Source organism: Propithecus coquereli, unplaced genomic scaffold (assembly GCF_000956105.1).
Source record: "Propithecus coquereli isolate 6110/MARCELLA unplaced genomic scaffold, Pcoq_1.0 Scaffold95, whole genome shotgun sequence".
Lineage (NCBI taxonomy): Eukaryota > Metazoa > Chordata > Mammalia > Primates > Indriidae > Propithecus > Propithecus coquereli.
The window spans coordinates 4,213,698-4,225,110 of NW_012155840.1; positions in this window are offsets into that span (position 1 = coordinate 4,213,698).

Consider the following 11,413-nt stretch of genomic DNA (forward strand, 5'->3'; position numbering starts at 1 on the left):
TATGTCACTCCATTGTCTTTGGGCTTGTAGAGTATCTGACAAGAAATGTGCTATACTTTAATTTTTATGTAATATTTTTTCCCTCTGACTGCCTTCAAGATTTTCTATTTATCTCTGGTTATTAGCAGTTTGAATATGATGTGTATATGTACGTGTGTGTGCGCATATTGTATTTATCCAGTTTGATGTTCTCTGGGATTCATGTATCTGTGACTTGGTGTCTTTCATTAATTTTTGGAAAATTCCAAGCCATTATATTTTCAAATATTTCTTTTGCTCTATTCACTCCACATTTTTCCTACTGGGATTCCCATTAGAAATACGTTACACCATTTGATATTGATCCACAGCTCTTGAATGGTCTATTCTATTTCTTTAAAAATTTTTTTCTCTTTATATTTCAATTTGTGTAATTTTTATTTCCCTATCTTCAAGTTCACTGATTCCTTAAAGGACCTCAAGATTTTTGTCCAAGTTCCTTTTTTCATGATGAGGAAACTAAGATCCAGATTGGTGGAGTGACATGTCTAAGGTCACAGAGCATTTACATCTGGAATCTGTCCTCTTTCCCTGAGCCCTGGGATTTAGAGATTTATGAAATATTCTTAAAACTAAGACATTAACTCTAGTGAGAAAAAGGCAAAACACAAAGCTTGTATTCTCCCTAAGAACTATAACAAGACAAAGATGCTCACTGTGACCACTTCTGTTCAACATAGTACTGAAATCCTAGCCAGAGCAATCAGGCAAGAGAAAGAAATAAAGGGCATCCAAATCAGGAAAGGAGGGGTCAAACTATCCTTGTTTGCTGACGATATCATCCTATACCAAGAAAACCCTAAAAATTCCATGAAAAAACTCCTATAATTGATAAATAAATTCAGTAAAGTTTCAAGTTACAAAATTAATGTACACAAATCAATAGAATTTCTATATACTAATGACAGTCAAATCAAGAATTCAATATCATTTACAGTAGCTACAAAGAAAATATTATAAAATACCTAGGAATATACTTAACCAAGGAGGTGAAAAATCTCTACAAGGAGAACTACAAAATACTGATGAAAGAAGTCATAGATGACACAAACAAATGGAAAAATATCCCATGCTCATGGATTGGAAGAATCAACATTGTTAAAGGTCCATACTGCCCAAAGTCATTTACAGATTCAACACAATTCTGGTCAAAATCCCAATGTCATTTCTCACAGATCTAGAAGAAATAATCCTAAAGTTCATATGCAACCAAAAAAGACCCTGAATAGCCAAAGCAATCCTAAGCAAAAAGAACAAATCTGAAGGTATCACATTACCTGACCTCTAATTACATGACAGGGCTATAGTAACCAAAATAGCGTGGTACTGGCATAAAGGTAGGGATATAGACCAATGGATAAGAATAGAGAACCTAGGAATAAAGCCATATAGCTACAACCAACTGATTTTTGTCAAAGCAGACAAAAACATACACTGGGGAAAGGATGTTCTATTCAATAAATGGTGCTGGGAAAATTAGATAATCACATGCAGAAGAATGAAACTACATATCTATCTCTCACCATATATAAAAATTAACTCAAGATGGATTAAAGACTTAAATGTGAGGCCTGAAACCATAGAAATTCTAGAAGAAAACATATGAAGAACTCTTCTAGACACTGGCCTAGGCAAAGAATTTATGAGTAAGATCCCAAAAGCAAATATAGCAACAACAAAAATAAATAAATGGGATTTAATTAAACTAAAAATTTCTGCACAGCAAAGGAAATAATCAGAGTAAATAGACAACCTACAGAATGGGTTGAAATCTGTCCTCTGATAAGGACAAACTATACATCTGATAAGGGCTAATATCCAGAATCTACAAATAACTCAAATAAATCACCAAGAAAAAAACAAATAACACTATCAAAAGTGGGTAAAAGACATGAATGGGCTCTTGGCTGAAAGAAGATAGACAAATGGCCAAGAAGCATATGAAAAAATGGCTCAACATCACTAATTATCAGGGAAATGCAAATTAAAACAACAATGTGACACCACTTTACCCCTGTCAGAATTGCCATTATTAAAAAGTCAAAAAACAATAGATGTTGGCATGGTTGTGGTGAAAAGGGAACATTTATACAGTGTTGGTGGGAATGCAAACTTGTACAACCGCTGTGGAAAGAAGTATGGAGATTCCTCAAAGAACTTAAAAAGTAGACCTCCCATTCGATCCAGCAATCCCACTACTAGGTATCTACCCAAAGGAAAAGAAGTCTATTTATCAAAAACACACCTGCACCAGTGTGTTTATTGCAGGACAATTCACAATCACAAAGATATGAAATCAACAGATACCACATGGTCTCACTTATAAGTGGGACTAAACAAAGGATATATGTGGTCATAAAGAGCTGCAATGGATGTAGGAAACTAAGAAGGAAGGGGAGAGGTTGGGAGTGGGGAGGGATAGAAATCTCCCTATCAAGTACAATATACACTATTCTGGTGACAGGTACACTGAAAGCCCTGACTTCAGCATGATACAATTCATCCACTTAACAAAAAAACACCTGTACCCAGTAAATTTTTTGGAAAAATCCCCCCAGAACCCTGTGTTGTTCTTTCATGAGTATATGAGTCAATTTTCATTTGGCTACAAGTTACAAGAAACTTAACTAACTCCATTGCCAGTATGTGTTACCTCATAAAACAAGAAGTCTAGAGTGGGTGGATGGTTCCAAGTATAACTGGTTGACAATGTCATGTTACATGTCTCTCTCATCTCTGCCTTCTTCATATGTTGGCTGTTTGTCCTTGAGCTTATTGCAAATGGTTGCAAGGTAGGTACTATAGCTTAAGACACTACATACTCATATAACCTTGTTCAAGGCAGTAAGAAGAGGCCTTTCTTCTCCTTGCCTTTCTCTTTTCATGAGGAAGTAAAATTGTTATTGGGAGTCCCAACATCAAAGTTTTTCTCATATCTCAAAGGCCAGAATGGAGTCACATGTGCATCCATGAACTAATCATTAGCAAAAGCTTTGTAGTTACTATCTTGGCTTAGAGTCTAAATTTAAACTGTATATAGATCAACCATGATCTAGTCCTTGGGGCCAGCAGAAGAGCCCATCTCCCCAGTGCATGTTGCTTCGTTGGGTCTTTGTACTAATGATAAAGATAGGAATAGCTGTCGGGTACAGCCAATAGTGCCTGACTCAATGAAATTGAATGAATGGTGTTTTGCTGCATTAAAAATAACTACAATGAAATAAGGGAGAAATAATGAGATTTGGAAAAAAGTAATAATTCCATTAAATTTATGAAATATGTCTAACTAATCAGTTAGGTGTGGTCTTTTACTATAGCATAGTCCCAGAAACTAGCCCTGGGTTCTTCACATTGAATATAACGAGGAAAAAAAAAATGAAGTGATAATTAGAGTTAAGATTTACATTTATGATGTAATTGCATTATCTAACATGCCTATCATGGTTTCAAGTAAATCCTAGGAAAAAATGAGAAGGTAAATTTAAGACGAAAGGATTGCTACTATTTTTAATATTGAGAAGTCTTTATTCCTCAGATATTAGCTTAATAAAGATTGTCAAGAAAGATTCTCATTAATCCTATATGTGTTTATTCTTACAACTTCAAGTAAAAGTAAGACTTGAGTAGAATTATTAAAACACAGCTGGAGAGAAAGGGAAATAAAGATGCCACAGGCAAAGGTACAGAAATGGCGAAGGAATTGCTCTATTTTTAATCCCCTTTTTTCACATTGGGCTGCCTTTTTCAGGACTTAAAACATAGGTTATATTTTTATCACATCTAGGTTTAATTTTGGTCCCTCTGTTTACTCTGTGTGACCTGAGCACATGCCCCCAGTCAGAATAGGAGCTTCCTCCTGTACATTTCCACGAGCACCTGACTTATACGTCCATTAGCATCACTTTTAATACTGGTGACACTGTAATTATCCAATTATATATTCACATCTCCATCATTAAGTTGATTGCTGAAGGAAATGGATTTCCCTCATTCATCTTTTTATCCCCAGTATCTAAATCAGTCATTAAGAAGTTCATTATTTGTAAACTGATCCTTAAATAATATCTACTGTACAAGTTGTTGTGAAGATCACTTGAAATTATGCACTTGACAGGTATTGTAAACTAGAAAGCACTTCCTAGACATTGGTTATTATTATTTTACGGGATTAATTGGCTTTGGTGGAAGGGCCATGCTAGTAACATTATATCAATGACCTCCATTTACATCAATGATTCTGTGACAAAGTAATTACAGTAGTAATCACTAGTGTACATTAGATACTTCCATAGCACAATGGCTGGCACAAAGTGCTTTTGGCTATGTTTCCCTCACATGTACAATCATTCTTTCTTTTTTTTATTTTTATTTTTTTTTATTTCAGCATATTACGTAGGTTACGTATATTGCCCTTGTCCCACCCGAGTCAGAGCTTCAAGCATGTACATCCCCCAGATGGTGCGCACTGTACCCATTAGGCGTGTATATACCCATCCATTCTTCTCCCCTCCCATCTGCCCTACACCCGATGAATGTTATTACTATATGTGCACTTAAGTGTTGATCAGTTAATACCAATTTGATGGTGAGTACATGTGATGCTTTTTTTTCCATTCTTGGGATACTTCACTTAGTAGAATGGGTTCCAGCTCTATCCAGGATAATACAAGAGGTGCTATATCACCATTGTTTTTTGTGGTTGAGTAGAACTCCATGGTATACATATACCACATTTTATTAATCCACTCATGTATTGATGGGCACTTGGGTTGTTTCCACATCTTTGCAATTGTGAATTGTGCTGCTATAAACATTCGAGTGCAGATGTCTTTTTTATAGAATGTCTTTAATGGAATTGCTGGATCAAATGCTAGTTCTACTTGTATCTCTTTGAGGTATCTCCACATTGCTTTCCGCAGAGGTTGTATTAGTTTGCGGTCCCACCAGCAGTGTATGAGTGTTTCTATCTCTCCACATCCATGCCAACATTTATTGTTTTGGGACAATCATTCTTTCTTATACCACATTTCTGGGCCTCAAAATTTGTATTTCTTGGCTCTAATCTTTACATTCTGCCCAGATTTTGTCAGCTCTCTCCTCCTTCTAGGGTCTGAAGCTTGCTTCTGTTCTTTCAGATGCAGCTGAGGGCTGGCTCTATACAGGACCCACCACCTGGAACATGAGGTTTAACTCACTGGCTCCAGTGATCACCTCTTGGAGAGGTGTAGTCAGTTATGTCCTGTCCACTAGACCAGAAACTGTTGGATGTTGATATAAATTAAGCCAAGACTTTTCTGCAGAATTTGAGAAGCTAATCTTAAAATTCATGTGGAATTACATGGGACCCAGAGTAACCATAACAATTTTGAAAACAAAGAATAAAGTTGGAGGGCTTATATTTCCTGATTGCAAAACTTACTATGAAGCTACGGTAATCAAGTGTGATACTGGCAGTAAGCGTAGACATATAGATCAGTAAAATAGAACTGAGAGTCTAGAAATAAGCCCTTACATTTATAGTGACTTGATTTTTGATGAAGGTGCGAAGACAATTCAATGGGGAAAGAACAGTCTTTGCAATAATTGGTGTGGGAGAGTTGGATATTTACATACAGAAGAATAAAGTTGGACCCCTACCTCACACATATACAAAATTTAGTTCAAAATGGATTAAAGACATAAATATAAGAGCTCAAACTATAAAACTCTTAGAGGAAAACTTATACATAAACCTTTGTAACCTAGATTTAGGCAATAGTTTCTTGTATATGATGCCAAAAGCACAGTGACAAGTTTTTAAAAAATAGAAGAATGAACTTAATCAAAATTAAAAACCTCTCATGCTTCAAAGGACAACATCAAAAAAGTGAAAAGACAAACCACAGAGCAGGAGAAAGTATTTGTAAATCATATATCTGATAAAGGACTTGAATCCAGAATACATGAAGAACTCCACTCTTGCAACTCGGCAATTAAAACACAAACAACCGAATTAAAAAATGGGCAAAGGATGTGGATAGACATTTCTTTAAAGAAGGTACGCAAATGGCCAATAAGCACATAAAATGATATTCAACATTATTAATCATTAGAGAAATGCAAATCAAAACACAAAGAGAGACCATATCACACCCACTAGAATGGCTGTAATTAAAAAGACAGACAATAAAAAATGTTGGTGAAGATGTAGAGAAATTGAAACACTCATGCATTGCTAGTAGGCTTGTAAAATGGTGAATCCACTTTGGAAAACATTTTTGCTGTTCCTCAACATGTTAAACATAGATTTACCATAAGACAGTCATTCTACTCCTAGGTATATACCCAAGAGAACTGAAACTAAATCCATTAAAAAATTGTATATGAATGTTCATAGGAGCTTTATTCACAATAGTCCCCAAATAGATGCAACTCAAATGTCCATTAATTAATGAATGGATAAACAAAATATTTTAAGTTCATAAAATGGAATATTATTCAGCAGTAAAAAGGAATAAAGCACTAACACATGCTACAACATGGATGAACCTTGAGAACACTATGCTAAGTGAAAGAAGCTAGTCACAAAAGGCCACATATGGTATGATACCATTTATATGAATTATCCAAATATGTACAGACACAAACTAGATTACTGGTTGCCAAGGACTGGAGGGATGGGAAAATGGGGTATGACTGCTAATGGATATAAGGTTTCTTTATGATATGATGAAAATGTTCTGGAATTAGATATTGGTGATGTTTGCACAATTCTGTAAATATACTAAAAGCCACTGAATTGTACACTTTAAAAGGATGAATTTTATGATACGTGAATTATATCTCAAAAAAGCTGTTAGTTAAAAAAAAAAACAAAAAATCATTATGCCAAGATTTCCTTTCCTTTCACCCCTGTGGCACTAGAATTTGTATTTCCTTAAGACTAGCTCCAAAGTGGTGTTGGTGCACTAGACCTTGCCTCACTCGCCCACTTGCCTACTTCCTCAGGCTTGCTTTTGAGATTCCTGTATACTTTATTGACAGGCTGAATCAGAATAGATGAATAAAATTTTATTTTGTCAATCAGCTACAGTATTTTCAGACTCTTGAATGAAATGCACACTATTAAGCTACAGCAATATATTTCAATCCATATCTAAGCATTTTGATATATTGATTACATTTGTGAAATTTTTTTTTAACAGTCAAGATCACTAGATCAGATATCTGGAACAATCAAGAGCTTGACATGTAATAGTGTTTGCATAAAAAATTAACCTATTTTTTAAAATTTTATTTTGATCATTAAAATTCTTTGCACACTGCTTCTTCACTACTATTCCCCCAAACAAGTTTCTCTTTCAAGAAACATAGTATTAAATGATGAAAGGAAACTTGTCCGTATATGAAAGTCTTTCTTCAAGTTGATTTTAGAAATGAAATCTTAAATTTTCCCTATTTCCCCAAACAATGTACCCACCGGGAGACTTGGGGGCAAAGTATAATTATGTGGAATTCATTCTCAACATGTTCCTGAAACCTCTATCCCACTGTTCATCAGCCCTTACTGCAACAACAGAGAATATAATCTCGCAATTTTTCTACTGAACAAATACAATTTAAGTCTGAAATGAATGACACTGCACATCATCAGGTATATGTGAGAAGGCTGTAACCTAAACAGTGAACCTGCTTATAACGTACACTAGACTCCTAATTTCTGTTTTGGTCTTCTGAGGCCTCTTGCAAAATCCCTTTCTACATTAAAAACACTAACCACACTCTTCACTTCAGACTGCAAAACAGTGGAGAATAAAAATTCTGCTTGGATATCATGTCTTCACTGTACATACAGCAGCCACGCACGATGATGGTCAGTAATGACTGAAATATGGCACTAAATACAATCCCCTCCATGTGAATTGAATTAATTGATTTATTAGGTGCAAAATAGCCAGGTGGATTTAAGCTAATTAAGAATTTGATTGCTAATTGCCAACAAGGGGCAATTTAAAAAATGAGTGAGTTAAATAAGGGATATACTTGTAGCACATACCAAGTGCAGGCTGTCTCCTTCAGTAAGGAAAGCAATGGCAGGAACACAGTGGTAGTAACTATTAAATATAGAGTTTGAGGAATAGTAAATCACCCTATTCTTTCTGGGACCCATGAATGTTTCTGATAGTGTCACCTCCTCTTAGGAGATACCCATAGAAGAATCAGGCAAGCCAATAAATAAATAAATAAATAGATAGATAACATGTTAAATTAAGAAAGAGTCACAAAAAAGATAGACATATGAATTGTGAAATAACGACAAACCGGGATGACCTGCTCTACTAAAAGAAAGATAGGAAATAATACAAGATTCCAGTATATATTTTTACATCCATCCATGTATCCATCCTATACATTCATTCAGCCACATATCTACCTAATCATTTATTCAAAGTTTGCTAAATACTTTATACTTTTATATTCTGCTTCTTTACTTAATACTCTATCTTAGGGAGGTCAACATGTTAATAAAAACACACCAAAATCATTTTTTTCAAATGTACATTTAGCACTCACAATGAGCTATGCAATGTGTTAAGCAATTCAGATGGATAATTACCTTTAATCCTAGCAAAAGCCTATAGATGAAGAAACTGAAGCTTAGACATGCTAAGTAATTTGTTCAAGGACATGAACCTGATAAGTGATAGAACCAGAATCAAACATAAGCAGTCTGTCTCCAGTGCTCTTGGGCTTCATCATTTCCCCCCACTGCCTTTTCAGAAATCTTTTTAATGGCTATATCATATTTCAATGTTTGATGTACTATAATTCATGTAAATAAATATTTCTCTATTTTTAGACATCTAAGTTGCTTCCTTTTTTTTCTGTTAAGTATATATTGATGTAGTGAGCATTAATATACGTCTTTGTTTACTTCTCTGATTATTTCTTGGCAATTTGTTCATCTCCTTTGTATAAATGTGTATTTAGATGTTTTGCCCATTTGAAAATTGGGTTTTTGTCTTTTTAATATTGAATTATAAAAGTTCTTTATGTATTCTAGACACAGTTCCTTATCAGATATATGTTTTGCAAATATTTTCTACTACTCTGTGGATTGTCTTCTCACTTTCTTGATAATGTCCCTTGAAGCACTTCCAAGATTTTTATTGTTTTGGGTCTTACTTGTAGGACTTTGGTCCATTTTGAGTTAATTTTTGCATATGTGTGAGCTTGGGGGTCCAAATTCATTTTTTCACATGTAAATATCCAATTGTCCCAGTATCACTTGTTGAAAAGACTATTCTTTCCCTATTGAACAGTCTTGGAGCCCTTGTCTAAAATCAATTGACCATAGATCCATGGATTTATCTATGGACTCTCCATTTATAATGTTGATTTTTATGTGCATTATCCTTATACCAGTACCACACTATCTTGATTATTGTTGCTTTGTAGTAAGTTTTAAAATCAGAAAATGTGAATCCTTCAACTTTTCTTGTCTTTCAACATTTTTTTGGCTAATCTGAGTCTATTGCATTTCTGATGAATTTCAGGATCAGCTTGTCAGTTTATACAAAAATGCCAGCTGATATTTTGGTAGGTACTGTTTTAGATCCATAGATCAACTTGGGGAATGTTGCCATCTTAACAATACTAAGTCTGCTAATCCATGAACATGGACTGTTTTTCCTTTTAGTAGGTCATCTTTAATTTCTTCCAACAATATTTTGTCATTTTCAGAGTATAAGTTTTACAATTATTTGGCAAAGTTTATTTCTAAGTATTTTATTCTTTTTGATGCTAATATAAATGGAATTATTTTCTTAATTTTACTTTTGGATTGTATATTGCAAGTGTATATCGATATACACTTGTCTTTTGTATACTGATATTGCCTTCTGCAATCCTGCTGAAGTCTTTTATTATCTCCATTAGTAGTAGTTTTTTAGTGAATTTTTAATGATTTTTTGTATATAAGATGTCACTTGCAAATAGAGATACTTTTAATTCTTCCTTTCTAATGTGCATGATTTTTATTTCATTTTCTTACACAATACCCTGGCTAGAACTTCCATTACAATGTTAAAGTGGCAAAAGTGGACATCCTTGTCTTTTTCCTGATGTTAGCGGGAAAAAATCCAGTATTTCACCATTTAGCATGGTGTAAGTTGTGAGTTTTTCATGGATGTCCTTTATAAGGTTAGGTTCTCATTTCTTCCTCGTTTGTTGAGTGTTTTCATCATGAAAGGGTGCTGTAGTTTGCCAAATGATTTTATAGTATTTAATGAGATGACCACATAGGTTTGTTTGTATTCTATTGATATATTAATTGATTTTCAAACATTAAACTAACCTTGTATTCCTGATATAAATCCCACTAAGTCATGGTGTATAATTCTTTTTGTATGTTGCTGGACTCAATTTGCTAGTATTTTTTTAACGATCTTTTTAATATATTAACATATTCATAAAATATGTTGATCTGTAGTTTCCTTTTTCTGTAAAATCTTTCTCTGGTTTTGGTATGAAGGTGATACTGGCCTTATAGAATGAGTTGGGAAATATTCCCTCCTCTTCTAATTTTTGAAAGAGTTCATAAACAATTGATATTTTTTTTAATTGGTAGAATTCTCCTGTGAAGCCATGTGATTATTTCTTTAGATTAGATATCTGGAAGCAAAACTACTGTATCAAAGATGTAAACATTCGCAAAACTCTTTATACATATTGCTAAATGGCTTTCCTGAAAGGAGATGCCAATTCATACTTCCACTAGCAGTACATGAGTTATCACATAGTTTGGCTCACAGTAGGCTCTCAATAAATGTATGTTGAATTGAATTTTCTTAATGACTGGTTCTTTCTAATCCTGAAAAACAATACTCACTAGTATATCGATCAAATAATTTTTCTCAGTACTAGTATGTTTTAAAAAACATTGTGTCTCTTGCTTATAGTAATTAAAATTTTATGGATTTGCTATATTGATTTCAAGTCAATCTCAACCACAATCTTATATTCTCCAGGTCCAGCATATTTTAGAGTTCAATAAGTAATAATGGCCTATGTCTGCCTAATATTTTTATACTTTAGAGAGTCTTTTCACCTACAGTAAACATTTCTTAGGGAGGAAGTACAGGAAGCCTCTATATGATATGCTAAATATGAATCTGGTTACAAGCTAGCTTAGTTTGTCATGCTGTTGTCGTTAACAAAAAGTGATAAAGGATTTATAGCTTTAATCATTATAAATATTAATCAAAATACTTAGCAGATTCTTGTGTCATGGTTTTCATATATACAAAATTTCGTATTTTGATCCCAACCCTTCACAAGTATTCTGGATTCATTTTCCATGTGGGTGAATTTATGCATCTACAACTGTTTAATT